Source organism: Myotis myotis, unplaced genomic scaffold (genome assembly GCF_014108235.1).
Source record: "Myotis myotis isolate mMyoMyo1 unplaced genomic scaffold, mMyoMyo1.p scaffold_m19_p_1, whole genome shotgun sequence".
Classification (NCBI taxonomy): Eukaryota; Metazoa; Chordata; class Mammalia; order Chiroptera; family Vespertilionidae; genus Myotis; species Myotis myotis.
In genome coordinates, this window is record NW_023416313.1 from 127,268,877 (window position 1) to 127,290,100 (window position 21,224).

Genomic DNA, 21,224 nt, shown 5'->3' on the forward strand with positions numbered 1-21,224 from the left:
TGACAGCTGAGGTTAAAGATTGGATGGCCTTCCTCAGCAATCCTTTCCAACTCAGATTTTCTGACACAGAAAAATTGCCTCATTCCTAACCAAGCTCCCTTCTGTGGGAGATAAGTTTCCCTGGCAATTATATATAGTCGTATGGAGGTATTGATTAACACACACACACACACACACACACACACACACACACACACACACACGGACAATTTGTTACTATATTACTAAAATATTTAAATCTGCATATTCCTTCATCTAGCATTTTAATTTCTGTGACTTTATCCTGGAGAGGAAGTAAAAGGTGTCTTCAAAGAAGTTCACATGGAAGTTCATTAAAGCATGATTTATGACAGTAAATTTTGGAGACTAGATAGCCGGTTCTGAGGCTGACTGAGTGATGGTGTATTCATATGAGAGATGCAACCATTACCTTTCTATTTATTCCTGTGTGAACCAGCACAGGAAATACTGTACTAGAAACAGTAGAAGTCAAGTTTTGACTAAAAATATAGTTATTTTTCACATGCATGGAGAAAATATTGAAAGAATTTACTTTCAAACATATTATGTCTCAGATGTTACTTTCAATGGTTGGCTTATGCCACCCCCACCCCCCAACTTTATTGAGATATAATTGCCATGTAACATGACTAATTTTTTAAATGCTCTTTTGGGTTTTCTTAATTTTCTGTTTTGAGTATTATTGTTGTTGAATTAGAAAATGCTAATTTAAAATGCAATCTAGAAACGAGTGTCCCTTCATTGTTTACTTACCTTTCATGTGTTATTTTTCATTGCAAGCGTCACTGGTATTTATTTGCTAAAACAATTGTTCAGGTATCTTCTGAAAAAGATGTTCTTCTTTTCTGTTGTTGTTAAACTCAGCTGTCTTCAGGACAGACTAGGACATTCTCTCTTCTTCAAACTACCCAGATCCCCTTGACTAGAGTGAATAGCTAAGGTCAGGTGGATTTTTGAGAGCATCAGCTAGACCCTTGGATAGGAGGAGTTGCTGTAAGGAAAATCCACAGGACGGCATTGAACCTGGCTCTTGCTAAACAACTTGTATTTGTTGGATGAATAAATGAAGAATATATTTGTTAATGTTCTTAGAATAAGAAAACATAGAAAAAATCATGTTTGTGCCTTTAAGAAGAAAGAGCAAGGAATTTTAAAAAATAGATGCACTATCCCTTTAAAAAGTGGAACAAAGCATTCCACAGAGAAAGTGGCAGTAAAATGAGAATGAAGTAGAGCATGGAGCTTGAGTGAGGAGAGAGCCCTGAGAGTGAAGAGATATCCCTCGGGCTTTAGGAAGAGGACTGCATCACGTCAGAGCAAAGTGCCCTACTTAATTTCATGATGGCAAGTAAAGAAAGTAACACTTTTTAAAGCTCGGGTGCTGGAATTAGAACCTAAAGCTTTAACTGCGGTTAAAGGAGATGCTATAAGCATTACTAAGATGTCAAGTTCAGATGGGGCAAGGAAAGGAAAACGAGGCAAGGGATATGACAGTTCCATGGAATGTGTTCACTACAGCCCCCGATAGAATTTGGTTCAAGGGTCCCATCCATACCTCAGTAGCTGCTTCCCTGTCTTGGACTTGGGGCTGCAGTCAGGGCTGGGCTGGAGGGAGCAGTAGACATTGTTTGACACCTGCTCAGGAGTTGCCAGAGGCAAGAAGTTAGAGAAGCATGGCTTTCCAATGGACTTGGGCAAAGGAATATCTATTCTGTGAGAAGCAGAGGTCCCGAGGCCACAGTGGCCGCTGTAGGCTGGGTAGGGCGAGGAGGTTGAGGGGCCTTCTGCCCATCTGAACTGAGCCACGGAACTTTCACTAAAGCAGATCTGCTCACAGACTAATGCTGATTTGCTCAGCGACAACTAGGACTTATTCTATCAAACATTTCCTATGCTGACGGAAGGACCAGGGGCCATTCCACATGATTTCTTTCCATTACAGATGTCCCTCTAAGTCCAGCCTGGGTGGGTGGGTGAGTGAGAGCATCAGCTTCATTTGTCCCCTTGTTGACAAGCAATGTAAGCATACTCCAGGTCCCTGCTAGCGAAGGAGACAGATGAGTGCCCCAGAGAAGTGGGGGAGAGCGTGGGCTGTGGTTTCAGCCAGTCTTGGGTTCAAACCCAGCCTGGGCAGGGACAGGATCCAACCAGGCTGGGATAAGGGTGAGTAAGACTAAGTCCTACAAGTACAAGGTCAGATCCTGTCTTTACTTAGAATTTTGACATTTTGTTCATTATGGATATTTTTTATTAATTCATATTTTCCAAGATATTACATTAACATATTCTTTGCCCTGATTGCGGAGTTTGGGGGCCTCCTTTACATTCTGTTTCCAGCTTGAGCTCCCTCACTTGCTTCCCAACTTACAACTTTGGCTAGCCCAATCACTGACCAGCTCTGGGAGGCAGGGCATGTCACTTAAAATCTTGCGTCCATCATCTGTAAAATGGGATAATTGAGAAAGCCCATCTTATAGGGTTTTGTAAAGTTAAATGAGATCAGGAATGTAGGCCTCTGAGCACAGGCCTGGACTAAAGTTGGTGCCTTTGCCTTTGCTTGGTCTTCCTGTGGCAAGGACACGCTGTTGTAGGCAGCAGGCCTTGGGGCAGTGTGTGCCTCCTGAAGGAGACATATGCTTGAAAAGAGAACATGGATAGGTCAGGGCCCCAAAAAGCATGTTCTTGCCAATAAGACCACCTCCTTAAAGACAGAAAATAGCCCATAAGCCAATTCTGGACACTGACTGATATTGCTCAGCCCATTAACAGTGACAGGACTCTAACTCGGCTGGGCTCCCAGTTGTTAAAAGCATGAACAAGTGCACATTTCCCAGGGAAGAAGAAATGCTCTTTGTCAAGCATCAGCCAAAATCATGGTGTGGGGTGGAAAGCACCAGCAAGTGCTCGCCTCTTAGACAGACTGGCTTCAACTTAGAGATTTGCCAGACATGAGTAAGAAATACAGGCAAGAAATAGACTAAATTCCTGTGAATGCACTCACCAACCAAGGCTGCTCTATGCCCCCAATGCACAGAAACCTATGCTGTGAGTGAGTTCAGGGTGAAACGACAGGCTAAGAAATACATTTACTAACTACATCCTTCCTTCCACACATTCTGGGACACAACAGTTTATGCTAAAATGAACATTTTACTGTGTCAGAAGAAACACTATTGGTACATAAAACCCCTATATTGGTCTCATAGAAATATACAACAGTAAGACTGGATAAATCTCATGTTTACCAGTAAAACTGAAATCCTCCCTAAAAATTTTGGAAAACTTTCAGCCAAGAGATTCATTGTGGACTAGTGAAATCGTTCCACGTTTAAGACTTTAGGCACTGAAAACTTCTGTTCTATTTTCTACGGTAAAATTCAATTCTAAAAAAAAAAAAAAGACAAAAAAAGGAGACATATGTAAAATTTTAGACAATAAAATAATAAAATAAAGTACAGTAAAATAGCAAAAAAAATGACAAGAAGGGAAATGATTGACAAAATATTTAAAAATATGAAAGAGTAAGGGAGAGGGAGAGATAGAAACATCAATGATGAGAGAGAAACAACTGTAAGTGGCCTCCTGCATGCCCCCTACTGGGGATCAAGCCCACAACCCAAGTATGTGTACTGATGGGGAATTATACCACAACCTCTGGGTTCATGGGTTGATGCTCAGCCACTGAACCACATTAGCTGGGTAAATGGCTGATGAACTTTTGATTTCAAATGTCTTTACTATGTGGAATATAGAAATAGCTTGAGACTGGTAGAATAACCTCTCCCCGCCCAAAGAGATCCATGCCCTAATCCCTGAAACCTGTAAATACATGACCTTCTATGGCAAAACAAACAAACAAAAAAACATTTTGCAGATGTGATTAAGTTAAAGATCCTGAGTTGGGGAGATGATCTTGCATTATTTGTATGGATGCGAATTAATTACATGGGTCTCTTTAAAATTAGAGAACCTTTTCCTACAATGGTTAAGGTATATGTGATGGTGGAAGAAGGGTCAGAGAGATGTAATTTTGCTGGCTTTAAATATAGAGGAAGAGGCCACAAGCCAAGGAATGTGAGCGGCCTTTAGAAACTGGAAAAAAAAGAAAAAGAAAATGGACTTTTCCCTAGAGCCCCCAGAAAGGAACACAGCCCCAAGAACACCTTCATTTTAGCCCAGTGAGTCTTGTGTTGAACTTCTAACTTACCAAACTGCAAACTAATACACAGAAGAAATTATATAACTTTTCACTAGTCTCTTTTATAATATACTAGAGGCCTGGTGCATGAAATTCGTACACGGGGGCGGGGGGGGGGGGCGGTGGTGGTGTTGTCCCTCAGCCCAGCCTGCACCCTCTTCAATCTGGGATCCTCTCACAATCTGGGACTGCTGGCTACTAACCACTCTCCTGCCTGCCTGATTGCCCCTAACCACTCTACCTTCCAGCCTGATAGCCCTCTAACCGCTCCCCTGCCAGTCTGATTGACACCTAACTGCTCCCCTGCTGGCATGATTGTCCCCAACTGCCCTTCCCTGCCAGCCTGATCACCCCCAGCTGCCTTCCCCTGTGGGGCTGAGGGGACTGGGGGACTCCAGCTGGATGAGGCGAGGCTGAGGGACTGGGAGACTGAGGCTGGATGAGGCAGGACTGAGGGGACTGGGGGACTGAGGCTGGATGAGGCATGAGGCGGGGATGAGGGGACTGGGCGCCACCATCTTGTGGCTGTGGGCACTGCCATCTTGTGAGGGTGTGGCAGTCAATTAGCATATTTTCTCTTTATTGGCTGTGGGCACCGCCATCTTGTGAGGGTGTGATGGTCAATTAACATATTCCCTCATTATTAGATAGGATTGTGTATTTACAATCATACACCACTTAACAAGTGGGATATGTCTTGAGAAGCGTGTCATTAGGCAATTTCATCACTGTATGAACAGCATAAAGTGCACTTACACAAGCCTAGATGGTATAAACTACTACACACCTAGGCTATATAGTATACTATATAGTCTGTTGCTCGTAGGCTAAAAACTTGTACAGCATATTACTATACTAAATACTGTAAACAACTGTAAAATGATAAGTATTTGTGTATCTAAACATATCTAAACATAGAAAAGGTTCAGTACGAATAAGGTATTAAAGATAAAAAATGGTACATCTGTATAGGGCACTTATCATAAATGGAGCTTGAAGAACTGGAAGTTGTTCTGAGTGGGTAAGTGAGTGAGTGGTGAGTGAACATGAAAACCTAAGACATCCTATATAATAAAGAGCTAATATGCTAATTAGACTGAACAGCAGAACGACTGTCCAGATGACCTTCCAGATGAAGCTGGGCTGCGAGGGCCAGCCAAGGCAGCTGGGGCTGCAAGGGCCAAGCCCCTTGCATGAATTTTGTGCATCAGGCCTCTAGTTACTATATAATACTGTAGACTTTATACATACTGTACACATAGGCTACACTAAATTATAAAACAATGTGAGAGCAAATCAAGTACAAGAAAAAATGACACAATCAAGAAACACAGGATGCACAACATGTGTGTGCTGCGGCTGGGTAACATGGCACACTGTTTACAGCAAAGATTTTTTATAAGTAGAAAGAGTACACTCTAAAGTAAAGATAAAAATGAAAGTATACTAAATATATAAACCAGTAACATAGTAATTTATTATTATTATCAAATATTGTATTATCAAGTACTGTCCATAATTGTATGTGCTATCCTTTTATATGACCACAGCACAATAGGTTAGTTTACATCAGCATCACCACAAACACAGGAGTAAGTAATGTGTGTACTAAGATATCACATACTACATGTTGGCTCTATTATAATCTTACTAGAGGCTCATTGCATGAAGAGATTTGTGCAATAGGCCTTCCCTTCCCCTGGCTGCTGGCACCGGTTTTCCTCTGGCACCTGGGACCCAGGCCTTTGCTCCGGATGGAGCCTTCATTCTTCGCGGCTCCAGACAGAGCCTTCAGTCTTTGCGGCTCCTAACGGAGCCTTTGGTCTTCGCAGCTCTGGATGGAGCATTCAGTCTTCACTCCGCCGCTTCGCCCCTACATATGCAAATTAACCGCCATCTTTGTTGGGTTAATTTGCATACTCTCCTGATTGGCTGGTGAGTGTAGCAGAGGGACGGTTAATTTAGATGTTTGTCTATTATTAGGTAAGACTAAAGGCCTGGTGCACAAAAATTTGTGCACTTGGGAGGGGTGTCCCTCAGCCCAGTCTGTGCCCTCTCGCAGTCTGGGACCTCTTGGGGGATGTCCACTTGCTGGCTTAGGCCCACTCCCCGGGGGACTGGGCCTAAGCTGGCAGTCAGACATCCCTCTGGCAGCCTGGGAACCCTTGGGGGATGTCCACTTGCCAGCGGGGAGCAGGCCTAAGCTGCAGGACATCCTTAGCGCTACTGAGGAGGTGGGAGAGGCTCTCACCACCACTGCTGTACTGGCAGCTGGCAGCCTGGCTTGTGGCTGAGCAGAGCTCCCCCTGTGGGGGCGCACTGACCACCAGGGGGTAGCTTCTGCATTGAGTGTCTGCCCCCTGGTGGTCAGTGTGTGTCATAGTGACCATTCATTCCCAGTCTTTCTGCTGTTAGGGTCAGTTTATATTACCCTTTTATTATATAGGATAGAGGCCTGGTATTTGGGTGGGGGCTGGCTGGTTTGCCCTGAAGTGTGTCCTGGACCAGGGTGGGGGCCCCCTGAGGGTCCCGCTGGGGTGCCTGGCCAGCCTGGATGAGAAGCTGAGGGCTGTTTTCAGGCTGGCCACACCCCCTTCATGATGGGGGTCCCTACTGGGGTGCCTGGCCAGCCTAGGTGAGGGGCTGATGGCCCTTTTCAGGCTTCCCACAGCCCCTTCAGGGTGGGGAGGGGGCGTCCTGCTGGGGTGCTTGGCCAGCCTGGGTGAGGGGCTGATGACCATTTTCAGGCTGGCCATGCCCCCCAGGGACCCAAGCTCCCAGCCTCTCCTTTTTTTCTTTCTTTTTTTTTTTTTTTTCAGTGCCTCCTTGAGTGGAGGCCAGGTTGGGCTGGAATCAGGTGTCTGGGATTTATTTATCTTCTATAATTGAAATTTTGTAGCCTTGAGCAGAGCCCAGGGCCTGCCAGGGCAGGCAGGAAGCTTGGCTTCCTCCAAGCCTCCTGCTCGCTCCAGCTCTGTGGCCGCTGCCATCTTAGTTGGGCTAATTTGCATACTTGCTCCTGATCGGCTGGTGGGCGTGGCTTGTGGGTATAGCGGAGTGGCAGAGTGATGGTTAATTTGCATCGTTCTCTTTTATTAGTGTAGATAGTGCCACTGTTCTATATGTAGCCTGTCATTGACCAAAACATCATTATTCAGTGCAAACCCCAGCATAGAAATATTTTACATTTTAATATTTTCATTGTTGGGTTTGCATCTTAGTTGTCTTTTTCTCATTTATCTCAGGGTGGCCTGGACTTCAGATTCTTGATGGGCCTCTAGATGTGAAGATGGAACCTGGAATTATTCTTCAGGAAGCTGCTCCTTCCCAACTGGAGAGGGCAGGAGTGCTGCTGGGCACCAGGACATGCTCCGTGAGACTGGAGGCTGCAACCATGGGAACTGGGCCATGTAGAGCAAGACGTAAATCCTTGAAATCATTTCAATGGAACATAAATATGGATTTAACATGAGGGCCACAGTTTTGGGGTGGTTGGTTCTAACTCTGGCAATCGGGATTTAGAGGGGAAATTCTCCAGTGTTAATGGCCTGCAGATGTTCTTTGGGCTCCAGTGGATAAATTTTCACCACTAATGGTTAATTGTTTTGTCAGCAGCAGAGTTTTGTTGTAGTATCTCCAAATGGTTGGTATTGGCCATGAGTCATCAAACAACCCCCAAATGAGAGCCTAATCTTGGGGTCACTTTAAGTGTCCCATCATACTCCGTTTAATCAATAATTGCCTCACAGTGTGACAGTCAGAATTTTCCCATTGTCTGACAATGGACAACCTGATGACAAGCAGTCACTGAACTCACATACGACTGTGATGTCTGATTTTAACCATGGCTGGTGTCCTGGCCAATGTCTAGGAGAAGGAAACAGGATATCAGATAATAGTCATCATGGGTGAATCAGAGGCAAAAGATTTATTGCAAATTGCAATGAACTACTTCATTATAAAATTTAGATTAAACACTCCTCTCACATCATAGACATTACTACAGATTCTAAATATATGTGCCAAATGGGGAACACTGAAGCAGTTCCTTTTGAGAAGCATCTCTGGGAAATTTAGATTAAAAAAAAGAAAATACAACTTCTGTTTTCTAGAACAATAAAGAAAGGTGACTATATAGTATCTATTCTAAGATATAGTTTTGACTAAATAGCATAGTCTAAAAATAAGTAAATTACTTATATTCATGTTTTGATTCATGTTATTTATTTATTTGAAGAAGGAGAACCATTAACCTTTACAGAAGTCTTTCCTGAGAATTGCCATCCATGCACTGTGCTGAACTCACGGGAGAGGACCGCGCACTGCGCCAGGTGGTTGAAGTTGGTTTTGTCTCAACAGGACCTGGTGGAGGCAGTTATGTTGGGACAGTGCTTTAAAAAACCATCGTTACTCACCTAGTCAGAAAGGCCTCCACTGATAACTTGTTAGTGAGTCTAGGTTGCCCTAAAGCTTCCATCAGGTGCTTTTACCTGTTCTTATATTCATGACTATGACTAGATAATTTATGAGGTTGCCTTGCCAGGGCTTGCGGGTTCTTGGGTAATAAGGGCCTGCACCACTTAGGAACTGAAGCATTTGTGTTCACTGACCAATAATAAAATCTGTATTTTTAATAAAATTATAATAAATCATTTCACTCTAGCAAGTCTTTAATCCATCTCACTGCCCCCCCTCACCTAGCGGAGTTCTTTAGAAGTCTTACTGCTTAGAAAGAGGAAAGTCCCTTTGCTAGGATGTTAAAACAAAGAAAAGATGTTACTACAGACTCTAATATATGTACATACCTCTCATAGGGAGGACATCTCGCCTTCCCCATGTTGTTTCCATTTTCCTCCTCATTTGGGGCCAGCAGACATGGTGCCCACAGAGGTTCTGACTGACAGGGAGACACAGTGGCAGTGGGCCCAGCCCCACCAGGGGTGACTGGCTGGGAGCACAGCTACAATTGACAAGAGTTTAAAAGTACATGCTTCTGTGTTCACAAATCCTCTCATCTGTTGGTAAGTACTTTGGGAAATTTAAACCAGACTCATTCTTATTAGGTATTCACTATTAAAGTCTTCTTACACTAATCCTCATCCCCTTTGTAATTCCAAAGTTGATAATCTCACAGAGCGCTCTCTAGTAACCAAGGCAGTGAGCATTAGTCCTGGTGCTCTGAGGAACCCAGCTCTCTGAAGGAAGGAAAGGCATCCCCTTCTAACTAAAGTCCTGGTTTTTCCTCCTTAAAATCAGCATGAAATAGTCTGCCAGTTTCTAGTGGTGTGATCTGATGTGATCTGATGTGACAAAGGGCTAATGGGAAAGAAGTGCTGTTCTAATATTCAATATCTCTTTGTCTTCTTATTCCTCCTTGATCATTTTGTTTAAAATACCAGTAATAATAACAATCATAATAATAATAAAGAGAGCTGGCATCTATTAAACCTTGACTTTGTGTCAGGTGGTCTGTTAAGCACATTATTTACAGTATTATATCCTCTGATCCTCAGAATAACTCAAAAGCAAGGTGTCATTAATATATTCATTTTTATTTTACAGATGGGCCTGGAATGACGACGATATTTGACATTTAGGTTAAGCATTGTACATGCTCTTCTCATGCTTTTAATCTGTGTTCATTGTTCTTTCAACAAAGATTTATTGACCACCTACTGTGCCCTCGGTCCTGTTTTAGTCTCTAAATACCCTGGGGAAAAACATGATCAATTCAACAAACCTTTTTGGCCTACAAGAAGAAAAAAGTTTATGTAAGAGCGGTAGGCTTCTGAGAAAACTAGGGAATGCTAACTTCAAAGTTTAATGGCTTCCTACTTCTGCCTGAGGGACAGTAATAAGAACCTCATCTCTCAGGTGGATGTCTGTCATATTCTTCACCCTTTCACCTGGGTGGTGGGAATGACATTTGGGGAATGTGAAATATTCTTACTCCGGGCTTTCTGCAAAGACTGAAGGGAGCCGTGGGCCCTGAAAAATGATGGGAGAATTTCCAGGTCTGAGAAAAGTTACTAATGTGCTTGGAATCCTGGAATCTCTATTGAAAGGGCCACAGAGTCCAGCCCTTAGGCCAACTCTCTGTCCAGTGAAAGATTCCCCTCTTAGTAAGTGGTCAGAGCACCTCCACTTGCTTACTTTTAGTGCTGAGGAACCCTCTACCTTACAAGGCAGCCCATTCCAGGTGCTAAAGGCTGTTCTTCACAATACTGAGCCAAAAACCTGCCTCCACATAACTTCCTCTCTTTGGTTCCAGCTCTGTTCTCTGATGTTGTGTCAGATAAATCTAATTTCTCTTTCACAGGAATGCCCCTGTCTCTAGAATCAGTGATTTCTTCCCCACTAAGATTTACTTTCTTGCTCCTCAAGTCTTCTTTCATGTGTTATGATTCCCAAACCCTTCACTCTCTAAGCTGGAGCAAAAGAAACTGGAAATTTATGGGCTGGGCTGCTCAAGGCTCCTTGGGAAGAGCTATTCACAAACACAGTAGAGTGTCAGGAGGCTGTGAAGAGCTGGTTCAGCCACTAGGACACGGTCAGAGAGTTGAAGAGATTTCTGAGGTCAGAGCATTTGAACTCCTAAATAGTGCTTAGGACACTTGGAATAGTCTTTAGAAGGCCAGGCTACAGAGTCTAATGCAGGACCAGGGAAGCAAATTGACTGGCTCTAAGACAATCCTTGCAGTTTAGGCAGCCATCTCTGGAGGGAATTTTATTTATAGGGAAGAAGAGGGTGAGTGGAGTTAAAGCTTATGAATTCTTTGATGTTCTAAGCTATCTTGGAAACAACAACTATCAAATACCCCAGTTCCTCCACCCTTATAAATTCGTTTTCCTTATCTTTTGTGAAGAACTGAAATCGAGAAAAGGCCACCAGTGGCACCCTGACAATGCCCACTTTACCTAAAACACCATGATGCCCACCATCCTCTGCTTGCTCTAAAAGCGAATAAGGGCTTTTAAAGGCAGTGTTCTAGTGATAGACCCCAAAAATCTAACCATAGGCATCTAGGCTATAGCAGTAATAAAAATTCATCTTTAGTATTCCCTGTATATGATGGTAAGTTATTTTGTGTTTACCTCACTGATGTGTTTGGAGGAATTTGTCTGTTCAGTGCATGAAGCTTGGTTACAAGCTCACTTGTAGGTTGAAAGTCGTGTTGATATAATGGAGCAAATGTTACTTGATCATGATTTCCTCTGCTTAACAGAATAACTCTTCTACTTGTTACTTAACTATGCTCATTGATACAGTTTGCCATGAGTTTAATACTAATGAATTCTTTACAATGCCTAGGGAGGGGGGTGGGTAGTATTAGCTCCATTTTGTAGGTCAGGCAGCTGAGGTTAAGAAACTGAGTTTGAGAAGGCATCAGTGACTTGCATAGGGTTTCATGGCTCTGAATAATGGAGCCCAAATAATATGTCAATCTTCTGCCTCGTGCAGTTCACAGTGCAGAATTCTTCAGAACATGAACTAATACAATGGAGGTGTAAGAATTAAATTCATGTAAGCACATTCTAATTCCAGATCACTGGAAAATACTAACAATAGTAATTTAACCCATCCACTGAACAATTAAAAAGAACAAAAACTTAATTGTCATCTCCTAAACAAAATAAGAAAAAGGCAAGTTTATACATCGTTGAAAATCTCCCCATGGGTTAGTTTTTAAAAGATATGAGCTCTTCTGTAGTGGAGTAAACACTCAATCATACTTGATTTTCTAGATCCTCAGAGTTTTCCTTTTTTCCTTATCTAGGTAATTTCAAGGACTCTGCTGAGAGGAAAGCATGCAAAATGCTTTTATTAAAGAAATGTTTGGTTGTCAAAAGATTGATATCACAAAGACGGAAAACAGGCCTGTCACTGAAATTTGGTGACTTTGAGGCCGAAGCCACATATCTGGCTAATCTCAAACAGGTCTCTCTATTAAAGAGTAACTTGAAGGAGCATTCAAGCTAACTCTTTGGAGGTTCAAGATAAGCTCTTGTTGACTGGATACAGTAATCTATTTTTTCGGGGGTAACAATATTCTTTTCACTTTTATGTAAGAAATGTGTTAGTCTTGGAATGAAAGAAGAAATTTATATCCAAGACTCTCAAAGAACTTTTCTGAGATTAATTGGTTTTGGGGAAACATAATGTCTTTGCTTCCATTCCACCGATATTTTAATGAGTCCTAATGGAGAATATTCCTTCTCCAAAGAAGGTGTACTACACAGAGGCCGAGTTTTTACTTGGCTCAGAGTCTGCCATCCTCCAAGTGGACAATCCTCCACTTTACGTTGAAACAGAAGAATGTGGGGAACCATAATCCATGTTAAGAGCATGAATTTTAAATATTGATGCCATGTACATCGAAGAGAGGAGTCTGAGCAATTGCTGGGCCCAGTGCCTTCATCTGACTATCTATCACCCACTCATCTCTCAACCAGCCAGCAAGCCATTTATTCATTCAGCATTGAGTAATGTAGGTGCGTACATTATGAAGCCAGTCCGGGTTGAATCCCAGCCTCTCATTTACCAGCTGTGTGACCTGGGACAAGTTATTAAAATCTGAGTCTTTAGTTTTCTCATCTATAATATAAAGAGCATGATAGCATGTTCCTCACAATGTATTGTAAATATATTGTTGTAAATAAGCTAATATAAACAAAGTGCTTGGAATAGTGCCTGGCACATAACTAGCAGTATTCAAGTGATTGCTGTTGTACTATTGTTTTTATTTATTGATGAAACAACTCAGGCACAGATAAGATGAGTAATTCACCTGTAGGTATAGGATAACTGAATCAGGGGTTAGAGAATCTACTTCTTTGATTGTTTGTTTCTCTTTTCCAGAATGTGGAACACAGAGCCAGAGAAGAGGGAAGGGGTGAGAGAAGTTTCTGAGAATTAAATTATTTTGGCATGAGAACTGAGTCCTGGGAGTGTTTTTGTTTTGTTTCTAATTGTTATTATGATTGTTATTTCATTTTGTTTTAATGCAAATCATTTCCAAAGTCTTCAAAAGAGAGTCAAGAACCTATTTGTCTGATCTACTAGATCACAAACCCCCCACTGGACAAGGATTATGTTACATCCTGTCTGACATCCCAGTACCATAATCTTATTACCCTGGATCCTTGGAGTCCCTGAGCAGCAGAAATAGATGAGAATGTTTGCAAAGAAACAGCCCAGACACTATCCTTGGTCTCAGGGCAGGGGAAACCCATTGAGGAAATTTCTTGGAGCAGGATCCAGGGGAGGCCATTAGGTCAGTATCCAGGCGGACGAGAGACGAGCATTAGGAACCCACGGAAGAGGACTCTGCCTCTCTACCTCGAGAGGCCCGGTGGTCAGGACACACAGCTCAGCCCAGCATGGAGGGTAGAATCAAGGATTGATTAACAAACAAGTGCTCCCCACACAGGTGCCTAAGAGAAGACGAACAAAAGGAGCTGGGAGAGGCTGAGGACTGTTGCCCTGAGTCACCCTAATTGAACTTGATCCCAGTATAAACTGGTCATCTAGAATGGACTAAGCACGAGGCCTTGACCTGTTCATTGCAGGAGAGAAGACTCTTCTGGCGAATCTAGGCCCTGCCCACACAGCTCCTTTCTGGAGGTCTGGTCCCTCTACTTCCTGTCAGTTTCTCTGTTCTCAGAAGCCTGTAACCCCACCTCAGATTGTCTGACTTTTAAAATTTTGCACTTAACCAGCAACACAGATGAGCTGTAATCCTTGAATGAGGCAGGAGATGTCATTCTGAACTGGAGTGGCCAACTGTCCCCATTTTCCTGGACTTAGTTCTAACAGTGAAAGCTCTCAGTCTCAAGCAAACAGGAGCATTGCTCATCCTAACCTGAACCTACCTTGGTGAGTACGTGACAGGAATAATATGGGAAGGACTGCCTGAATAATACAGTTTGTTCACCTCTCTGAAACCTACTGAACATTTCAGCTTATTTAGCTTATTTATTCATTATTGAGACAGCAGGGAGATATGTGGATTGCACAGTAATAGTCTTTGTGGAATTATATTTACTGAGATTCCCTTTGTCCCAGATGCTCTGGGTCCATAGCCAGGGTGTTGAAAGAAGTGGCCCTAAGCTGCTCACTGTATTATTTCCTGTACAGATATCACTGAGGCTTAGCTCACTACAGTACATGCTGCCCCTCTCCTGAGGAGCCATGGGGGAAATTTCAGTATTGGGGAGATTCCTGTGTCTTGCCTGATGAGAAGGCAGGTCCTCTTTGTGGCCTTCCTGTAGCACATTGCCATTCCCTGGCACATGAAGTGAATGCTTCCAAGTTTACTTCATTTTCCTTTTTGCTCCTTTATTTTGTCTAGTGCAGTGGTTCTCAACCTTCTGATCCTTTAAATACAGTTCCTCATGTTGTGACCCAACCATAAAATTTATTTTCGTTGCTACTTCATAACTGTAATGTTGCTATTGTTATGAATTGTAATGTAAATATCTGATATGCAGGATGGTCTTAGGCGACCCCTGTGAAAGGGTCGTTCGACCGCCAAAGGGGTCGTGACCCACAGGTTAAGAACCGCTGGTCTAGTGTGTGTCTTCTATAAGATATATATATAACCATTCTACCAGTAGCTATGACGTGCATTGACCACCAGGGGGCAGACACTCAATGCACAGGCCTGCAGGGATTGGGCTGAAACCAGCAGTCCGACATCCCCCGAGGGGTCCAGGATTGCGAGAGGGTGAAGACTAGGCCAAGGGACCCCACCAGTGCACAAATCTGTGCACCGGGGCTCTCGTTTAAATATATAAATGGAATAAAAATTAGGTTATTTTTCTAGCCATAAGTTACCAGAGCCATTTGACTCAATGGAGATGCAATGTGTTAGTTTGTTTGTCCATGGTAAACTCTGAGACATTCCCTCCCCTGGTGGTAGGCACTAGGAGACTCTTGCAGTCCTTCTGTATAGATAGCAGGAAGTTATTTAAGGGAAGCAACAGGAGACTTCTGCTGGGGCTGAAGTGAGAGACTAATGTCTTCAGGGCCTAGTAGGATTATGTGAACTAACTAAAGCTTTAGTCCCCCATCTATCCTTGTCATCGACAGAAGAGAGATAAGGTTTGTGTCTCAAGTATGGCTGGTCACGTGCATTGCCCTCGCTGTGCCAAGGAATATGGAAGGGCAATAAAATGTTTGGGGGAGTCAGCAGAGGGATCCTGAGTCTTACTTTTCCTGGGCCCAGCTCTGGAGAGGTGGTAGGATCTCTAAACAAGAGTGACTGCTTGGGAGCTAGAGCCATCCGAGGTCCTGGCCAGCCTCTCAGGATTCCCATGGCCACCGTCCTCAAGTATACCATGGAAGTAGCTGACAGAGAGTGGGCCTGAGGAGTCCTCAAAAGGGGTAGCTACCTGTATGGGGACTGAAGCCTGAGCTACACTGGATCTCTGAGGATGCAGGTTTATACTGATGACAACCCAAGGACCAAACCTGCACTAGTTCCTTCCCATTCCCAACACCTTGATGATACAGAAGTCACCCCTCCTCTGGCAAGGAAAGGAAGTGACCTTGAGTTGCCAGAGATGCATTTTCCCCAAAATGGGTGCTGAAAATAGACATTAAATTCAGTCTTTAAAAAATCTGTTACATTTCCTTCAGACCTGACCTTATAGATGGAGATGAGTCCTTTCTTGGGTATCACAAGGATGAGAACAGTCATGATGGAGCTGACGCGGACTAGCGCTGATGATGTGTCTGCTGCTCTGCTAAGTGCTTTAGCTCATGACATCCTTGCAGCAGTTAGTGACTGCTGCATCCCCACTTTGGAGGACACTGAGGCCCAGAGAGATTAAGTAATTTGCTCCAAGTCCCATAGGAGGATATGGGATTTGAACCTGAATAATCTCAATGACCCTTAGCAACACACTTAATGCTTATAAACCAATTGGTCAGAAATTCTTTCTAATCTCCAACTAAAGCCTTCTGTGGGAGTTTAAACCACTCCTTCTTGTTTTGTTCTTAACAGAAAGTGCTATATTTTCTCCATTTTCTTGTGTCAAGCCAAAACAGCCTCAGTCACCTCAGCCTCTCCTCAGAGTGGCTGTGACCCCCAGCTGTCACTATTTCGCTATTTCTGATTTGCTCATTGCTTTAGTTTCTGGACCTGAATTGGAACAGAGGTCAGTGTGTGATGAGTATTCTAGGAAGACTGCATCTCTATGACTTCCAAATTCATGCGTTTTGGTGTTAAATTTAGCATTTTTTTTTTCAACAGGAAACACTTCAGTCCCATGATCTCCCATGGTCTTGGGTCTGAGCCTGTCATACTTTTACAAAGATGCCCTAATGGTGTTTTCCCTTCTGCTTTTTGTTGTTGATAACTATAAATATAATGGTTTTTGATGCTGCTTTTATTGGCTTAGCATTTGAAGTCATAAGAATGTAAATGTTTCCTCAAGGAAAATATATTTGGGGATTAATTGTTTCTTTTATTTAAAAAGTTTATTATAAAGAGAAAAAAACCTGCTGAACTAAACTCAGTCATGATCCCAAATAGGAAATAGAGAGCAGAGACCACCACTCATTTGTGTGGGAAATCAAGGGATTGGGGTAGGCCAAACCTGGGGGTCCCATTTCAGGAGCATGAGTTTACAGAATGTCTTAAATCCAATGATTGACACATTTAAACATATTCATATTTGGGTCAGGTCACATAATTAGTAAAACTGATTTTTTCAGCATTTTTTCCACTAACTGACCATTGTTGCTCTCTTTTCATGCTAGCTTCTCAATGAATTTAAGAAACGGCTGTTGCTTTTCCCTTATCACCCATTTCCCCCAAGTTCTCTATAATTTATCATTTACCCTCACTGTCTGTTGACACTGTGCTCTCAGAAATTATCAAAAACTTGCTTTAGGTCACATGGAAAGAACTAGTGTTCATTTTTGTTGCTCTCTCCGAGACCTCTGACATTGTTGACCACGTCTCCCTCTTCTGCAGAGCTCCTCAGTCCCTGGCTTCTTTGACACCTTGTGATCATTTCTTCTCTTGGCAGGTGTCCATCCTCTCTGGAACTTGCCCCAAGGCTTAGTTCCTATCTCTAGAATTAATATTCTTTATATCAATCTTGCCATAGGTTCTTATCTTCAGCCATCGGCAATACTTACGTAATTCCTAGATCCACATCAGTCTCTCTTTGAGCTGCCAGCCAGTATCTCCATGAACTTTTGAACAATTTTAATTGTCAATTTGCTTTACCTTGGTGCCTGAAGCTTAGCAAACTACTTGCCAAAATAAAGGTTTTCTTACCTCTAAATTTACTCCTTCTGAATTCCCTCCCAATGGCACTATCATTTCATCTCTGAATCACTCACACTGGAAAACTCAGAGTCATCTTTTACTTCTTTCCCAGACTTTAAGCTCCAAGGGTAGTGTCCACTTTTTCCCCACCATCTTTCCAGAGCCTGACATAGTGCATGGCACATAATAGGAGCTCAATACATATTTGCTGAAGATTGAATGAATTTTCTCTTTCATTATTTGTATTCCCTCAGTCATCAATTTACTCCATCAACACATTTATTTGGGGCAGCTATATAGGTTACTTATTGAGAGTGGGAGCTCTTGTTTTAGACTGTTCAGGTTTGAATATTGGCTCAGCTGCTTCATAGCTAGGTGACATTAAGAATGGTACTTAACCTCTCTATATTTTAGTTTTGATCTATAAAATGAGAAAATTAAAGTTAATGTGAGGATTAAATAAGATAGTCTCTGTAAATTAGATATAATAAGTATTCAATAAACTTTTTGGCTGATGGTGATGATGATAATGGTGGTGATAATGGTGGTGGTGGTGGTGATGATGGTGGTGGTGGTGATGATGATGATGATAATGATAGTGATGGTGATTATGCTAATGCTGATGATAATGATATGGTGATAACGGTGAAGATGATGATGACAGATGTGAGGCATAAACTGGGCCTGATGAGGTTTGGAAGTATGTGAGGACATCTTGTCAGGGTGATGCCAAGCAACAGCAGCAAGATGCCAAGGTCAAAGGTATGTTTAGAGCAGAAGGTCAAAAAATCTGATGGGCATGAAGAGCAATGGGGAAAAAGGCAGACTGAAACTGACCTGGTAAGGAAATGGGCTCCAACTGTGCCCCTCAAGGCCCTGGGGTTTTCTTGGAGGGGTCTCAGAGACTGTGGATAGGGATAGAGACAAGGACAGGGATAGGGATAGGGATGGGGAAAGGATAGGGATGGGGACAGGGGGGATAGGGATAGGGACAGGGATAGGGATGGGGACAGGGACAGGGACAGAGATAGGGATAGGGATGGGAACAAGGATAGGGATAGGGAAAGGGAAAGGCATGGGGTATATGGTGGCTGAAGGATTGGAACTAGAATGTACAGGGTTGTGCTGACTGGAGTGGGACTATGCTCTGGTTTGAGCAGAGCTGATCTGCTTTTGTCTATTTTACATCTTGATTTCCTGAGTAATATCACCTTTGAATAAAGAGTCCTGCTGCTTTACAAAAGAAAGTGTGAATATCACTGGTCTGAGCTTTACAGGGTGAGTAATGGGGAAGCTGCAGGAATTTAGACAGAAGACTCAGAAGACTAAAGTCACACTTTGTTGAAACTCCCCTTATAACTCATTTCCTAGTGTGTGTGTAGTTGGTGGAAAGGAGAACAAACACATTGACCAGACAGGAAGGGACATTAAGAGACTGATTCTTCCTCCAAAATACCTGTGCTCTCTGTCCCTTGTTGGGCAGTCTTGGCCAGCACTGCCGTCCCATGTCCTGCCTGAATCATGGCAGCAGCAGCCCTCTGACCTCTGCCTTCAGACTCTGGCCTCTCCATCCAGGTCAGCTCTGCAAAAGACCCATCTTGTCATTGCATCCCATGTGCCAAAGCCTGCAGTGGATTTCCCTTGGTTATGGAAGGAAAAACAAACTCCCTTGCTTGGTATTTAATGCCCCACACTGTGACAAACTCTACCTTCCTAATCTTATTTGGACAGAGTCACACTGTTGTCTGCAGCTGGCTAAATCTTCGTACAGCCCTGGTACCCCCAAACATATAACACTTATTTGATCTTGTGTATTTCACATCGTCCCCTGGTCCTGGGATGTACCCATCAACACACACACACACACACACACACACACACACACACACACACACACGCATACACACACCTATACTTAGTTTACTATCCACACAAATTCCACCAGCCTTTTGGACCATGTTCAGCTATATCTGTGTCTCCATCTTACTCTGGCAGTGATCAGTATTTTTGGTTAAGTGTCACCTAACATCATGCTGGGCTCGCTGCACACTAAAAAGCCAAATAGTTTAGCAGGTTAATTGTGTAATCTAGCTGTATTAGGATCATCCCGATTCCTTTACTCCCAAATGGGAGCCCACCTTATGTTGTCCTTCAAGACCAGATGCCACCTCATGACCTGCCCATGCCAGTCCCTCAGCACCGGTCTCCTGTCCCCAGTCTAGCCTGAAACACCCTGTTGAGTCACAGCACAGGAATTCTCAGGATTTTGTGCAGTTGCCTGTGTTTTCAGAAGTGCCTTGAGCCCAGTCATCATTCCTTCTCAACTGGGACTTTTTATGAAATGCCTTCTTGACAAAGACAACGGAATGACGGCTCACCACATTGTCGATAGGCCCCGGGGCCTGCATGTCATCCAATCAGAGGCCATAGGAAAAGATTCTGACCCAACCAGAGGGAAAGCCCTCCTGCTCTCCACAGGCAGAGAGACAGGATCAGGATCCTGACAGAGGTGGAGGCAGAGAAAAGGCATTTCCTGTTCCTCACTTGACCCAGTGCCCATTCGCCAGCCCCCAAGCAGCACCACTTCCATAAAAAGCCTCCTGTGCCTTGCAAGTGCAGATGTCCTGTGAGAGACAGACTCTCCATAAGCCCGTGTCACTGGCTTCCTCTTGCAGGACACAGGAACTGCGGCGCAGGTTGGTTGGTTTTGTAGTCACTGCTGAATCACCCCCAAGGACCTTTCTGAGCTGTTGTAGGTACAAAACAAACAAGTACTAGATGTGCCAGGTTCTCGTCCTCAAGGAGCTCCAAATTTAGGTGGAGTGATTATAGATGGCAAAAATAAAATTAAATTGACAAAATAAAATAAAATTTAAAAGTTTCCAGCCAACACAGGCTGAATGCCAGAGCAGTTCAGAAAGAGAATTGGAAGATATGGGAGGGGCACATCACTCTGACTGACTTATCAGCAAAGGGTCCAGGAGCAAGGATAGAAAGGACTTGATCTTGACCTTAAGGAATGAACAGCCTGAGATCAACTGAAAGAGAAGAAGCTGGATTCCACCCAAGACACTGTGTCCAAGATTAGGGAAGCGAATTGACCTACTTCTATACTGGATGCGCGTCTCCTCTGAGGATAGAGAGCTTCTTTCGCTCGAAGCAGTCCTGCTGTGGGTCTGAGCATTACAGAAGAGTGGCCCAGGACGGCCCAGGCTTATCCTGGTCACACCTCATACCTATGGTTTCTGGCCACACCTACCCTGTGCTAGGGTAACCCAGAAGTCAATGAGGAGGCCAGATATTTGGAATAAGCACCTGAGCCTCAAGTTAAGATGGGACTACTGTCACCCCAGCTATCACAGGTGGGACAGGTAAAGGAGGGTTACAGGAGACAATATGTGAAAAGTCACCAAGCTAAAAAGAGAGAGCAGTCTTCCCATTTAATGCCATGCAGGGACCTCATATTTTTAGAGGGTGCTTATGTGTAGTCAGCTCTGAATATTTTTACTATGTGGGAAAAGAAGCAGCATGGAAAAACTCAATCTATATACAATTGTTTGCCCCTAAATTCAGTCATGGTTTCCAACATCTTCTTCATAAAATCTCTGCCCAGAGACATCATAAAATGGCAAAATTGTTTGATTTAATTATTCTTCTGCCTTCAATTATTAAGTTGGCTGACCTTGAGCAAGCCAATTTGGCACTCTTTCCAGTTGTGTAAT

General features: G+C 43.3%; 1 long non-coding RNA gene across 1 annotated transcript in view; it reads left to right on the top strand.

Moving 5' to 3' along the window:
* Nucleotides 1-8,237, top strand: part of LOC118661689 — a 48,134-nt gene extending 39,897 nt beyond the window's left edge. Inside the window, exon 3 of the long non-coding RNA XR_004969440.1 lies at nt 7,465-8,237. This is a non-coding gene — a long non-coding RNA (uncharacterized LOC118661689). The remainder of the gene's footprint in view (nt 1-7,464) is intronic.
* The last annotated feature ends 12,987 nt before the right edge of the window (nt 8,238-21,224 follow it).